We start from the raw sequence: 13,293 nt of genomic DNA on the forward strand, positions 1-13,293 counted from the left end.
TGCTTATGAGACAGCCTAGAAAAAACCCAGTCAGCCAAACCCTCCTGTACACGCATTACCAACCCAGCACAGATGCAAACAGGCATGGCCAAGAAGCTGATGTTAAAAATAAAATACAATAAAAGACTTGCCACAGAATTTAACAGTGTTAATGATAGTATGAACACCATACAAAAATAAGTGTAGAGTCCATCATAGTGAGTTTTAGATCTAAATTAAAGACAGAAGCTTAGTCGGGGAGCAGGCAACACCTATGAGGAAGGACATCCCCCAAAACAGATTCATTCGGCCACCTTCTCCTGCCCCCGGAGAGCCCAGCAGATGCACCTGGAGGGAGCGGCCGACGGATGAGATTCCCCTCACTGTGAGCATCTGCATGTGTGCAGATGGAAACACCCAGAAAAGGGTCAAGAACACATGTACCCCATCAGCCCCTCACCTCTGGTCAGGAGGAGTTGGGAGCGGTGGTTAATGAGGACGCACTTTTTCTGGCAAAAGTTTTAAGCCAAGAACATGTTTACCTCCTGTGGGTATGCTTTACACACCTTGTATCTGAGGCTGGGCGTCCATCACAGCCCAGGCTCTCTGGGCTGGTAAACTGGTGGCTGCTACAGGCTGAACCATGTCCCCCAAAATTAATACGCTGAAGTCCTAACTCTCAGCACCTCCTTTGGAGACAGGGTCTACACAGAGGTAATCCAGTTAGAATGAGGTCATTAGGGTGGGCCCTGATCCAATGGGACCGCGTCCTTAAAGGGAGAGAGATCCGGACACGAAGACACACGCACAGAGGGACAACATGTAGAGACTCGGGGAAAAGACAGCCACATGGCGACGGCGAGGCAGCTGCCAAGTCAAGGGACGCTGAGGGCTGTCAGCCACCCCAGAAGCTGGAAGAGGCAAGGAAAGGTTCTACCCAGAGTCCCAAAGGGAATGCAGCCCCACAACACCCTGATCCTGGACTTACGACTGCACAACTACGGGAGGATTTATTTCTGTTGATCTAAGCCACCCAGTTTGTGGTACTTTTTGCAGCAGTTTAGGTCAGGGGCAGGGCTGGGCACTGACCAATCAGAACAGATGCCAGCCCCAAACTACCTGCTCACGTGGCCAGGGAGGGATGGCGGGCCCCTGTGGGGCCCTAGAGCCACAGAGGAAGCAGGGTGGGGCAAAGGAGACGGGAACGGCCAAAGCCTGGCCACAGGGTGGTCAGAGTAAGCCTGATGCGGATGCCACCAAATGCAAGCGTCTGCAGAGGGGCTGCAGTGATGCGAGGAAAGCTTTCAATATACTACAGAACTGACAGAGGACATGCAGCTTTTGTGCATGGTACAGGTTCAGTCTTCTAAGAAAACACACACACAAAGACGTGTGTGTATGTATAAAAGGAAGTCCATTAAGCCTCTGTGGTTGTCTCTGGGTAGCAGGATCACAAGCAGTTTGATTTTCTTTTCTGTATCTTTAGGTATTGTCCGAATTCCCTACAACATGCAGACACTTTACCACCAGGAGAAAAAGAGCTCTCTTTAAGAACACACTGACAGGAGACGGTGATCTGCCCTGTGGCCCCCACTCCCGGGAGCTCTCCAGTGGCCACGCCAGCCTGCTTGCCTGCTGAGCCCCTGAAACAGGTCTGGGGGACAGGGTGGCCCAATACCCACGTGTCCCTGACCCACAGGCTTCCTCCCCGCTCTAGCACCTACTGCAGCTGTAAAGCTCACATCTGACAAACACTTGAACGTGCACAGAATACCGCCAATGAGCACCAAGTAACAGGAGGGGTGGGAGGAGGCCTGACCCTCCCCGTACATCTTCTCTGCATGGCCTTTTGAATCGTGTGTGTACGTTACCTGTATGAAATAATCAAGGTTATGAAAACACGGAAATAAAATACCCACACACAAAATAAAAGCCTATGTGGCCTGGCACTGGCAGAGGTTAGGAAATAAACCTAAGGACCCTCAAAGTGGGGGGACAGCTACTTCCCATGACATACGGCTAAGCCCTTATCGGCTGCCATCCACATGGGCCCTCCGACCAGGACGGCCAGCAGACAGCAGAGGACGGGAGATGCCATGAGGTCACACCTCCTCAAGGGGCCACCCTCCACCCCAGGGCGGCTGTGCTCAGGGAACCCCCTCCCCCAGAGCAGGAGAGGCGCGGCTCAGCAGGCGCTTGCCCCCCTCCCCCCAGACCTGCAGCCTCTTCCCAGCGGAGCCAGGAGAGTCGCTCCCAGCACAGATCAGCAAGCTGCTGGGCGTTTTTAACTCTAAAAATCCACCTTCTCTTTAAATACAGTTGATTACTTCCAGCCAACAGTGCCCAACAGTAAGTCTCCTGCCATGTGCAGGTGCTCTGGGCCCCCGCCCTCACCCTGTCCCCCACCAGCCTGCGGCCACCCCCCTGCAGCTGCTGGCCAGCGCTGGGGGTGGGGAAGGGGGAAGGAGGAGCGTGAGTCAGCAGCCAGGGCGCCGCGGCGGTGGCGGGCGGCGCTGGCCACAGGCCTCACTGCAGCCCCCACGCCTGGAGCCGCAGCAGTGGATTACAGGGTTGCGACCGTGTTAAAGGAAACGCCAGGCCCTGTGTCTCCAAGGAACCGGCTCTGCTGGGCAGACGCCCACAGCCAGCATCACCTGCACAGGTGGGGGATGAGCTCAGGCCGCCCCCACTCTCCCCCTCCACGCCCCTGCGCCACGGCAGCGTGGGAATTAGAACAGCCAGTGGCAAGGAGGAGTCGTCGCGGGTAAAAGGGGTCACAGCCCCCAGATAAAGGCTTTTGTGCAGCAGGCTGGAGCCCATACAGGGAATGGGTTATAATTCGGGGAGAAGCCGGGGCTGCTCTCAGGCCCCTTCCCAGGCTCCCGGGGTTGGGGGTGGCTCCCCCTACGTGAAGACAGGTGCTGGGCAGTGCTCACCAGGTTCCCAGAGCCAGAAAGAGCTGCTTTCACCCTGGAACATCCTGCCTCCACACACTCACACTTGCCCCTCATGACCTAAGGCAAAGGCCACCTCTCCACCGTCCTCAGTGGTGCCCAGGTGTGACAGCTCTGGCCACACCTCCCTACCCACCTGTAGATGCCACTGCCCCTGAACCCAGTGGGAGGGGCCAGGGCTTATGCGTGTACGAGCACACGTGTCGTGCATGGGTGCGTGTGCATGAGCACATCATGTGACCATGTGTGCTGTAAGCACGTGCATGGTGTGTACGTGTGGTGTGCACGTGTGCTATACGCACGTTTGTGGTGTGTGTGCGTGTACGGGGTGTATTAGGTGGTCAGGAGACAGCAGCTCATCCTCTCTCTTCACAGCCCAGCTCCATCTCTCATCGACTTCCTTCTCTTCTCACTGACCCCACCATATCCCACATGTGGGTGGCAGCCATTGGAAACACAGTGATTTTTCCTCTGGATTTCTGCATCTTCCAACCCATACAAAGTGAGCATTGTTAGAACACCTGCCCACCTCGGAGCCCCAACTCCCTGCTTCGGAAGCCCAGCACCAACTGTGCCCTCCTGGAAGCAGGTCCCCGGGCAGCATTCTCAGCACTGCAGTGTGACTGTCGGGGCCTGGATCCTTAGCCATTGTGACTGCCTGGGATGACCACGCCACACCATGTCACACTTCACCTCTGCAGCTGAGAAAGGAAAGCGTCAGATGGCAGCGTCGGTCCACATGACCTGCCCAGAGGGCGCTCTGCGCCAGGCGCCCCACCGTCCTCCCCAGCCTCCTGCCCAGTCTCCTCTGGGGCCCCCCACCTGCAGGATCCTTTCTAGTACCTGCCTCTTCTCAGCTCCTCAGGCAACAGGAGCCAACACCACCGGGCCCCAGGTGCGGGGCTCAGAGCCCTCTACACCAGGCCCAGTGGTCACTGAAAACCCCGTGTCCACAGCACTCAAGGCCCAAGGCCGACCCCATGTCACTGGGTGCCAGTCATGAAACCTCAAGCAGGTCATGGCACTCCGGTCCCTGGTCCCCAACCATAAAACCAGAACACTGACAGCTCTGTCCCAAAGAGTGGCCAAGAAGAATAAGCGAGACAAACGTGTAAAATGGCCCAAACGGGAAAATGTTCAGGGTCACCGCCCTCTGCGCGCTGGATCACTGCCCTCTTCAGTGCCTTCCCACCCAGTTAGAAAGTCTGCCTACGGACGCAAGACTCAACAAGTGACTTTTATGAATAGAGATTTCTTGACCTTCTGGGGCATTCAGGGAGGGAAGTTATGCATTCTGCCTAATAAGCTTCCAGTTCTACCCTTGAGTTTCTTTTTAAAAATCTCACATCAATAAGTTTATCTACACTGATCTCACTAGTTTAGCAACTGCCACCAATCGGTCTCCCCAGATAGTAGCGGGCCTGCCTTACCAACAGGACCAGAGCCCCTGTGGAGAGGTGGCTAGTCTCCAGCCGGCCTAAGCTAAGTAGTCCCCTGAGAGCAAAGATGCCATTCAAGGTGAGGAGGGTCCCACGAGAGGCACACGGGACCCCCAGAGGGCTCCTGCTGGCCAAAGATGGGACAATTTGAGAATCAAAAAGAATAATGTGAAATAGTTAAAGATCCATGAGCTCATAAAACCCCAGTGGTCACCTCTGGTGAGCAGAGCATAGCTCAGTCTGAAAATTAATTTAAAAAACAAAAAGGTTCTACAGGAACTGGAATTTCAGAAAAGCCAAGTCCCTCTATAAGGATTCCAGAAAAGCCAAGTCCCTCTATAAGATAATAAATGAAGGCATAACAGAATGAGAAAATCACCACTGTGTAAACTACAATGGAAACGTTGAGGCTGGGCAGCATCCCTTGACAGACGCTGAGCGCTAGGTGAGCGGCAGATGGGAGTCTGCCCACGGAAGGATCAGAAAATCACCTATGTCCGCAACAGCCAGATACCAGGCACCTCCTGAGAGAGCCTCACCTTTGCTGTAGTCCTGCACCAACGCTGGGCCTTAAATCCACCCCACCCCACAGGTCTAATCACTAGACTATAGGGAGCACAAGGGACAGAGAACATCTTCATCAAAACCATGTACATTGGGGCTTCCCTGTGGTGCAGTGGTTAAGAATCCGCCTGCCAATGCAGGGGACACGGATTCCATCCCTGGTCCGGGAAGATCCCACATGCTGCAGAGCAACTAAGCCCGTGTGCCACAACTACTGAGCCCATGCGCCACAACTACTGAAGCCCATGTGCCCTAGAGCCCACGTATCACAGCTACTGAGCCTGCATGCTGCAACTACTGAAGCCCGTGCGTCTAGAGCCCATGCTCCGCAACAAGAGAAGCCACTGCAATGAGAAACCCGCGCACCACAAGGAAGAGTAGCCCCCAGTCACTGCAACTAGAGAAAGGCCGCGCGCAGCAACGAAGACCCAACGCAGCCAGAAAAGCAACACCACCAAAAAAAAAAATAAAACCAGCCAAGTCCAGAATCTGGAAAATTACAATAGACAAAACTCTAAGTTTCTTTACAAATAAATGGCATAAAATGAAAAAAGAGAAGGGAAATGATTCTAAATTAAGAGACTTAGAAGATACAGCAACCAAATGTAATGTTTGGACCTGCTGGAATACTATTTTGAAAAAACTAACTGAAAAAAGACATTTTGAGACAATCAGGAAAGAGTGAACACAGACTGGACATTAGATGATTATAAGGAACCATAAATTTATAAGTTACGATAATTACATTAAGCCCTTATTTTTTTTTTACTGAAGTATATATATGGGTGAAGTCTGGGATTTGCCATATCAAAAAAAAAAGTCTGGGATTAGGGACAGAAATGAAACACGAATCATGACATGCTGCTAACAAGGAAGGGGGGAAACCTCGTGGACATTCGTTATGCTACGCTTTCCTTTTTGTGTCACAAAACCTGAAGGGTTTGTCTTGGTTATGCACCCAGGAGTGGGCCTGCTGGGTCAAGAGTGTAAAAGTAAGCAACCCACCCTTAAGAGGCAGCGCGAACTCATTTCCAAGGGCTGCCCCAATTCACCATGCACCAGTGGTGTGCACGGGGTCCCGTCAACCCACGGGGTCATGTTCAACACTGTCACACTTTCTAAAGTTTTACGAAGTAAAAATATATAAAAAATAGTATTTCCGTATGGTCTTGATTCACATTTCTCTGCGTATTAATGTTAACTGGCCGTATATGCGACTCATTTCTGTGAAATTCCTGCCATGGCTTTTGTTTGTGCTTTCCCTGGTTTGAAGAAGTTCTCTATAAACTTTTGATAAGAATTCTTCGTTGGTTTCATAGTTTACAAACGACTTCTCCTGGTTTATTAACTTGTCTTCCTACTTCCTTCCAGATGTTTAACTCAAGCTCCATCACTACCACCAAAAGATCTTCACAGCTCCTCACCTCCTTGAGGTCTGAAGGGTGTCGTCGCGCCTATTTTCTAACAGGAATACTCTAAGTTTTTAATCTCTACTTTTTGGAGTTATTGCTCCCTTTGCATTCAGCATGGTTTCCCTGTGTAGTCTTTTCTTCTCTTGACCAGTTGTACCAGGAGCTTGTCTAAATATAAAGGGAAAGTCCAGCTGAGGAACACAGAGGGGCCAGCTGGGGACAGGACTGGCCCGTGGTCACTGCGTGCACCAGCCTAGCTCCTCCAGGATGCCTTCCATTCCCTAGCGCCCACTCATGGCCAAGACACTGTCAGGAAGGCTCAGTTTAATAAAAAAAAATTCTTACAAAAAGTATATTTTGAAAATGTGCTTTTAACATTGTAAAATTAATTCTGTAGCACAGTTAAAAATATGAGAGGATTCTATATTTACCTAAAATAAATGAGGCAAGGTGCTTGGAGTCTCATGATAAGCCCATGAATCATCTGACAGGTAAAAATGCAAATTTAGGGAACGTCTTTGACAATCTGTATCAGATGGTCAGCCAACAAAAACATAATCAATATTTACTATGAACTCTTCTAATTAACTAAAGATATAAGTTGGTTATAGTGAAACTTTTTCTTAAATCGTGTTAATTACTTCAACAAGGGAAGGAGGCATTCCAATTTTTTACAAGTATATAAATATGAAATATACATTTTAAAAAAAAAACTAGATAATCTACTCCATAAATATGCTGAATTCTTAGTCTTTAACTCAATTTTCTATTCCTAGTCATCCAAAATCAGGACAGTTATGACCAGCTTTACTATTTCAAGTCCCAACACACTTCCCAATTGAGGAATACAAGCACACCGCAGAGATACGGTGGGCTTTGTCCCAGACCACCACACCACCACAATAAAGTGAGTCACATGAATTTTCTGGTTTCCTAATGCGCGTAGAAGTTATGTGTCCTCTACACTACACCATATAACTATTCTGTAGTCTGTTAAGTGTGCAACAGCATTATGTCTAAAAAGACAATGTACATACCTTAATTAAAAATATTTTATTGTTAAAAAATGCTGACCATCATCTGAGCCTTCGGCGAGGCATAATCTTCGTGCTGGTGGAGGGTCTTGCCTTGGTGTTGGTGGCCGCTGACTGATCAGGGTGGTGGATGCTGAAAGCAGGGGTGGCCGTGGCCATTTCTTAAAACAGACAACAATGATGTCCGCCGCATCGATTGACTCTTCCTTTCACGAATGATTTCTCTAGCAGGCAATGCTGTTCGACAGCATTTTACCCACAGGAGAACTTCTTTCAAAATTGGAATCAATCCTCTCAAACCCTGCTGCTAAGTTTATGCAATATTTAAATCCTCCGCTGTCATTTCAGCAATCTTCACAGCGTCTTCACGAGTAGATTCCATCTCAAGAAACCACTTTGCTCATCCGTAAGAAGCAACTCCTCATCCGTTAAGTTTTGTATTTATAACAAATATAATAATATTGAAAAGGTTTGAAATATTGGGAGAAGTACCAAAATGTGACACCGAGACCTGAAGTGAGCAGACGCTGCTGGGAAAATGGTGCTGCAAGGTCTGCTTGACAGAGGGCTGCCGCAGACCTCCAACTCGTAGGAAACACAGTATCTGTGAAGCACGGTAAAGCAAAGCACAATAAAGTGAGGTACAGCCTGCAATTAGACCGGAGGGAAACAACACCCAAACCTCAGAAGGGGTGAACCCAGCAACACAGCCACCTGTCAGAATCGCCTGCATCAGAAGCTGCCCGTGGAGACAGCGTAACAAGGGGCAAGAGGCCCAGTGAGGGGATGAAACGGAACCCAAACCAGATGCGTGCGTGAGAACCGAGCACTGCCACACGCTCACCACAGATGCAGACTAGAAGCCACACCTGGCCGCAACATCAACAAGCCTCAGCACTCAGCCCCTGCCGTCACTAGCACTGACTATTCATTACAGCAACTTCCCCAAAGAGCCCTCAACTCTTCCATGAATGTAAACTCAACCCCCACTTTACACCCAGCCTCTGAATCCCTCAAAATCGTAGCCTTGCAGTTTCCACCAATCCTGACTGTCCTCACCCAGTCCTAATCAAGACTCCCACCCCACGTTCTCACATTGAAAGACCCACCTTATATATATCAAACTTCTAATTCTCAACAAGTTCTGGCCTTACCACCCCCTCCGAGAGGCTGTCAGAGCTCTGGAGGTGGTGCTGTCCCTCCCGAGGTGAGCAGTCCTCAGCTGTCTCACCAACAGATGACATGGTGGTCTCTGGGGCTGCCGTACGCAGGCATGCAATGTGCACATGTGATGTGCATGTCAGGACACAGCAGAGTGGCTCTGAACCCACAGGGTCTGCTCTTTCTGATGCTGACATCCCATAATAAGTGAAGTTCATCAACTCCTGCTTCAGGTGGACCAAGTTGTGACGAATGAAAAGTACCACACTGGAGGAAAGAGATCGGCGTTACTTTTATTGAAAGTAAAAATCAAAAAATAGGAAAGAAGGAAACTTGGGAGGGCTGAGGAGGGCTTCCCTGGGCCCAGGTGAAGAGGCGGTGAAAGTGTCAGGGTTGAGGGGCAAGCCTCAGGCCATACAATCGGCTGGCCACCTCTGTCCTGGTGACAAAATGAACTGGTTAATGACACCACCACTATCACTGTCAAAGAATTTACAGCCCAATCCGGGAAAGTCGTGTGCCCAGCCCAAGATGAAAGGTGCAAAGTGTTAGCTGCCAGCGCCAGGCTGCCCAGTACCTGCGAGCACTGAGGGACTTCGGGGGGGCGGGGGGAGGCACGGAGAACGTGGACACCCTGAGATGGGGAGCAAGGCGAGGCGTGGCGACTCTTATCACTAGGACATGTGGTCAGGTCACTTGGGATGCGGGCTCCTCCACTCCCAGGGGCTCCATCCCGGGAAGGGGCAGCATGGAACAGCAGACGCACAAGGGACTCAGGATGATTAGCTACGACCGCTCACGCCCTCTCTGGGCTGCAGGTTCTTCATCTCCTTTTCACCTCCCAGGATTCTTAGGTGAGAATCACATGGAAGTGCATGCGCACAGTGCACCTGCTGACAGGCATGCTCTGTGTGACTTTATCCAGTGCTTCCCTCCCATAAACCACCACCCGCAACTCCTCAAGGAAGAAACCAAATGCCCTTTCATCCTGGAAGCTGTCTGCTGTCCTCTTCTCTCAACATCTTCCTGACCGTCCCACCGACTGGACGACCTCACCCACAGACCGAGGTGGCACGCCTGCATCTCTCCAGTCCAGACCATAGAGAGAGGAGGATAAGGCCCAGAAAAAAGAGAGGTAGGGGAATTAAAATAGAGACCAAAAAGGATGCCAAGAATCACCAAGATAATTCTAAAGAAGAAGAAAAACAAGGGGGGAGAACAGCCCCTGCTGATGTCAAGTGTGATCCTGGCACTCGGAGCAAATAGCCACCAGGGAGAACACCCAGCCCTGAACCAGCCCCTCCCACGGAGACCGAGGTGGCACACGGGTGGGAAAGAATGGCTGCCTGACAAAGGGCAAAAAACTAAACCTATATGTGAAAAACACTCTTGTCTTTAAAAATTTTATAGGGAAATGTTTTTATTAAATCCAAGTAGAGAAGTATTAACAAAACACCTTATAGCATAGAAACGACCGATCATTTAGGACTTCCCTGGTGGCGCAGTGGTTAAGAACCCACCTGCCAATGCAGGGGACACAGGTTCGAGCCCTGGTCCAGGAAGATCCCACATGCTGCAGAGCAACTAAGCCCATGTGCCACAACTACTGAGCCTGCACTCGAGGGCCCGTGCACCACAACTACTGAGCCCGCAAGCCACAACTATTGAAGCCTGTGCACCTAGAGCCCGTGCTCCACAACAAGAGAAGCCACCGCAACGAGAAGCCCATGCACCGCAATGAAGAGTAGCCCCCGCTCGCCGCAACTAGAGAAAGCCCGCACGCAACAAGAAAGACCCAACGCAGTCAAAAATAAAATAAATAAATTTAAAATAAAACTCTAAACTAAATGTAAAACTTCTGTATGAGAAGGCCCCATGAGTACACAAAGTTAAAACATAGGCCACAGGGACTTCCCTGGTGGTGCAGCGGTTAAGAATCTGCCTGCCAATGCAGGGGACACAGGTTCGAGCCCTGGTCCGAGAAGATTCCACATGCCGTGGAGCAATTAAGCCCATGCGCCACAACTACTGAGCCTGTGCTCTAGACCCTGTGAGCCACAACTACTGAGCTCGCATGCCACAACTACTGAAGCCCGTGCGCCTAGAGCCCGTGCTCCACAACAAAGAGAAGCCACCGCAATGAGAAGCCCACGCACCACAACGAAGAGTAGCCCCCACTTGCCACAGCTAGAGAAAGCCCGCACGCAGCAACGAGGACCCAATGCAGCCAAAAATAAATAAATAAATGAATTGGGGGAAAAAAAAAAGGTAGGCCACAGAGAGGAGGAAGATCTGTGACACATAACCAACAAAGAACTGGAACATATAAACAATTTCTACAAATCAGTAACAGAAATAGGAACGTCGGCAAGGGCTATAAGGAGGACATTCAGAGAGGAGGAACCCGAACTGCCACTGAGCATAGGGCTGCGTGGTCTCCCGAGTAACTGCAATCATGACCAAAATGACGGACTCACCCATCGACTGACAAAAAGGAAAGGAAACCACTGAGGTAATCAGAGAGCAGGGCAGGAGGAACATAACTCTGCGCACACCACTGGAGGGTGCACACCCTAGAACAACACTTCTCAGAGCACAGGGCATAAAATCTACATGTGGAACAGAACGCAAAATGGAACAGACAATGGGAAGCTGTACTGCAGAGAAAGAGCCAGCACAGCTTCATGGCGCTGCCCCCATGTTGGTACCGGGAACCTGAGGGCACAGCCAAGACAGTGTGCAAGCCGCTGCCTAAGAGAACCTATCACACACGCAGGAGAGGAACTGCACCATGGTCAGGAGAGGTCAGGGAGTCGAGAGAGGGTCCTGGGGTAGAAAGGGGGTCACAGAGTGAGGAGGACACCACATCAGAGATTATCTAGTAGCCAGTGAGGGTGAATAAACAAATGACAGCAGGTTCAATCAGTGGCCCGGTGTATGAGGCTGAATAACTGGAAACAGAGCTTAAAGATGAAGGGTAACGACTGAGTGGTGCTAGCGTTGGGGGAAGGACACACCCATCATCACAAGAGAGAGACAGAAGAAGCTGGGGGCTCACAGTCAACCAATCAATCACAAATGTAGGAACACCTCCTCCAGCACACATCCAAGCTGGGACACAGAATTCACCTATTAGAAGGATTTGCTAATTGCATCACAGGTGCAGGTGACAGGCGCCATGCTCTGGTTCTCAGAGAAAGGTACAAAGATTTTAATATATTTCCAGAAAGAGAGATATAAAAATAAGGAGACAAGTATGTACACTGACAGGGCCCAGAGGCAGGGGCGCCCAGCAGCAGTGAGCTCATCCACTGCCACATACGGTTTCTAAACACTGTCCTCACACAAAGCAATCAGGCTCCTTGGAGAATGGGTGGAAGAGAAAATACGAGATGAGCCTGGAGCACCTGGCAGTGCCAGAAAGTAAGGAAGTGCTCAAAAAACCACAGGATGCAGAATGTCAAAAGGACAAAGAAGCCAACCGGAGAGCTCCCAATGGGCAGAGCTGGAACTGATATGAGTGGCTAAATATATAAAACAGCACTGGATTATAATGCAGAGAATAGGGACTTCCCTGGTGGTCCAGTGGGTAAGACTCCACGCTCCCAACGCAGGGGGCCCGGGTTTGATCCCTGGTCGGGGAACTAGACACCGCATGCATGCCGCAACTAAGAGTGGTTAAGAACCCACCTGCCAATGCAGGGGACACAGGTTCGAGCCCTGGTCCAGGAAGATCCCACATGCTGCAGAGCAACTAAGCCCATGTGCCACAACTACTGAGCCTGCACTCGAGGGCCCGTGCACCACAACTACTGAGCCCGCAAGCCACAACTATTGAAGCCTGTGCACCTAGAGCCCGTGCTCCACAACAAGAGAAGCCACCGCAACGAGAAGCCCATGCACCGCAATGAAGAGTAGCCCCCGCTCGCCGCAACTAGAGAAAGCCCGCACGCAACAAGAAAGACCCAACGCAGTCAAAAATAAAATAAATAAATTTAAAATAAAACTCTAAACTAAATGTAAAACTTCTGTATGAGAAGGCCCCATGAGTACACAAAGTTAAAACATAGGCCACAGGGACTTCCCTGGTGGTGCAGCGGTTAAGAATCTGCCTGCCAATGCAGGGGACACAGGTTCGAGCCCTGGTCCGAGAAGATTCCACATGCCGTGGAGCAATTAAGCCCATGCGCCACAACTACTGAGCCTGTGCTCTAGACCCTGTGAGCCACAACTACTGAGCTCGCATGCCACAACTACTGAAGCCCGTGCGCCTAGAGCCCGTGCTCCACAACAAAGAGAAGCCACCGCAATGAGAAGCCCACGCACCACAACGAAGAGTAGCCCCCACTTGCCACAGCTAGAGAAAGCCCGCACGCAGCAACGAGGACCCAATGCAGCCAAAAATAAATAAATAAATGAATTGGGGGAAAAAAAAAAGGTAGGCCACAGAGAGGAGGAAGATCTGTGACACATAACCAACAAAGAACTGGAACATATAAACAATTTCTACAAATCAGTAACAGAAATAGGAACGTCGGCAAGGGCTATAGGGAGGACATTCAGAGAGGAGGAACCCGAACTGCCACTGAGCATAGGGCTGCGTGGTCTCCCGAGTAACTGCAATCATGACCAAAATGACGGACTCACCCATCGACTGACAAAAAGGAAAGGAAACCACTGAGGTAATCAGAGAGCAGGGCAGGAGGAACATAACTCTGCGCACACCACTGGAGGGTGCACACCCTAGAAC

At 50.5% G+C, this 13,293-nt stretch overlaps 1 protein-coding gene across 1 annotated transcript in view; it reads right to left on the reverse strand.

Moving 5' to 3' along the window:
- The window catches only part of NUDCD3 (NudC domain containing 3), a 76,271-nt gene that overhangs the window by 24,704 nt on the left and 38,274 nt on the right, over positions 1-13,293 (reverse strand). The window lies entirely within an intron of this gene.

The sequence above is a fragment of the Neophocaena asiaeorientalis genome, unplaced genomic scaffold (genome assembly GCF_003031525.2).
Source record: "Neophocaena asiaeorientalis asiaeorientalis breed wild unplaced genomic scaffold, Neophocaena_asiaeorientalis_V1.1 scaffold137, whole genome shotgun sequence".
Lineage (NCBI taxonomy): Eukaryota > Metazoa > Chordata > Mammalia > Artiodactyla > Phocoenidae > Neophocaena > Neophocaena asiaeorientalis.